Source organism: Berghia stephanieae, chromosome 2 (genome assembly GCF_034508935.2).
Source record: "Berghia stephanieae isolate SIO BIC M18660-M18661 chromosome 2, UCSD_Bste_1.3, whole genome shotgun sequence".
Taxonomy (NCBI): Eukaryota; Metazoa; Mollusca; class Gastropoda; order Nudibranchia; family Aeolidiidae; genus Berghia; species Berghia stephanieae.
The window spans coordinates 54,630,204-54,633,438 of NC_088361.1; positions in this window are offsets into that span (position 1 = coordinate 54,630,204).

Below are 3,235 nucleotides of genomic sequence, written 5' to 3' on the forward strand. Positions count from 1 at the left end.
AACAGAAAAAAAAATACAGAAAAACCCGCTCCTTTCTTGGGATTATTCTTTCTTTTTTTCTCTCCCTGCGTTACGTCAAGCCCTGTTATGAACACAAGTTTTCAATTTTTATGTGATACATTATGTCATATTGCATGAATACTGTTGCCATATACATTTCAAGTTTAAATGTTATTGTGGCATTTTGTATTTTCACAATAAAAAATCTTGCAGGGTGTTCAAAGTGATTTAAATTTTTATCCTATTTGTCTGTATAATTTGTCCTTATGACTTTAATACCAATTGAGAAACAAAATAAAAAAAACCTAATAAAAAACAAAACAAAAAAAGAACCACCCCCCAAAAAAAAACCCAACAAAAAACAAAAAAGAAAACAATAAAACAAAAAACAAACACAAACAACAGACACAAAAGCAAAAACTTAAAAAAACAAAAACAAAGGAAAACCAAATTAAAAAACAACAACAAAAAACCAAACAAAACAAAACAAAATAAAACAGAACAAAAAATATATAAAAATGCAAGGCAAAAGCAAAGCAAAAACAAGAAAACGAAACAAAACACACACTCATATAAATAAAAATAGAAAAAAAATCTAATCAAAACAAAAACCGAACAAAAGAAAAAAACAAACTAAACTAAACTTGTTCGTTTTGTTTCTTACCTAACTGAGCAGAGAACACACAAACAAGCACATACATTATACATACATACATACATACATACATACATACATACATACATACATACACATACATACATACATACATACATACATACATACATACATACATACATACATACATACATACATACATACATACATACATACATACATACATACATACATACATACATACATACATACATACATACATACATACATACATACATACATACATACATACATACATACATACATACATACATACATACATACATACATACATACATACATCATACATACATACCATACATACATACATACATACATACAATACATACATACATACAATACATACATACATACATACATATACATACATACATACATACATACATACATACATACATACATACATACATACATACATACATACATACATACATACATACATACATACATACATACATACATACATACATACATACATACATACATACATACATACATACATACATACATACATACATACATACATACATACATACATACATACATACATACATACATACATACATACATACACACATACACACATACACACATACACACATACACACATACACACATACATACATACACACACACATACATACACACATACACACACATACACACACATACACACACATACACACACATACACACATTTATACACACACACATACACACATTTATACATACATACATACATACATACATACATACATACATACATACATACATACATACATACATACATACATACATACATACATACATACATACATACATACATACATACATACATACATACATACATACATACATACATACATACATACATACATACATACATACATACATACATACATACATACATACATACATACATACATACATACATACATACATACATACATACATACATACATACATACAATACATACATACATACAACATACATACATACATACATACATACATACATACATACATACATACATACATACATACATACATACATACATACATACATACATACATACATACATACAACATACATACATACATACATACATACATACATACATACATACATACATACATACATACATACAACATACATACAACACAAAACACATACACACATATTATTATTATTTTATTTTCCTTTGTTTTCTTCTTTTTCTTCCTCTTCCTCTTCTTCTCCTCCTCCTCATTTCCTCCCCCCTCCTCCTCCTTCCTCCTTTTCTTTTAATTGTCTGATAGAATAGATACGTTACTTGTATTATGACACATGTCCACACAATTCCGCCGAGGATGATCTGTCGTGAATTTTTAAAAGGCATTTTACATGTATGTAATAGAGTTTTAATTGGACACAAAGGAGTATTTCCCCTCTCCCCCCCCCCCCCCCCCCAAAAAAAAAAAACCAAAAAAAAAAAAAACAAAAAAAAAACAAAACAAAAAAAAAAAAACAAACAAAAACAAACCAAAAACAAACAAAACAATTAACAAAAAAAACCCAAAAGGGAAAACAAAAAACAAAACAAAAACAAACAAAAAAAAAAAAAAAAAAACAAAAACAACAAAAACAAACAAAAAACAGAAAACAACAAAACAACAAAACAAACAACAAACAAACACACACATACATAAACAAAAAGAAAACGAAAAAAAAAAACGAAAGAAAAAAAGAAAAGAAAAAAGAAGATTACCACAATATAACGGGGCGATATAAATAAAAATAGAAAAGAAGACAAGGCTACAGTTTCCAAGCATTCTTTATCATACCATATTTATGTTCTATTTCTATTCTATCTCTTATCCAATGAAATAAAAGCTCAAATGACTCGTGTGAACCCATACATCGGGTTAACTAATATTTTTAAAGCGAATAATAGGATACTACAGTCAGATTCAACTGTAAATTGTACTCATCACTAGTTATAGAATTCTGCCATAAGTCAATCCACCGATCAAACCGATTGAAAAAATTTTGTGGGGTTTGACAATAAACATAAATCAATGCCTAAGAAAACGGTACACGTAACTCTCTGTTTAAAAAAAAAATCGGTCAAAAACGCATTTTTAGAAGTGAAAAAGAGAACTGTTTCTAATTTTTATTTATTTTCATTTCTTGTTATTTAGCAGATAAGAATAAAAATCGGATTATGTTAATACAAAAGTGCATTCCACTCCGTGGATGATAGGATGGTGATGATAAAAAATAATAATAATAATAATAAAAAATAATAATAATATAATAATAATAATAATAATAAAATATAATAATAAAAATAATAAAAATAATAATAATAATAATAATGATAATAATAATAACAATTAAAAAATAATAATAAAAATAATAATAATAATAATCAATAATAATAATAATAATTAATAATAAAAATAATAATAATAATAATAATAAATATAAATAATTAAAAAAAATATAATAATAATAAAATAAAAAAAATAAAAAATAATAATAATAATAAAATAAAATAAAAAATAAAATAAATAATA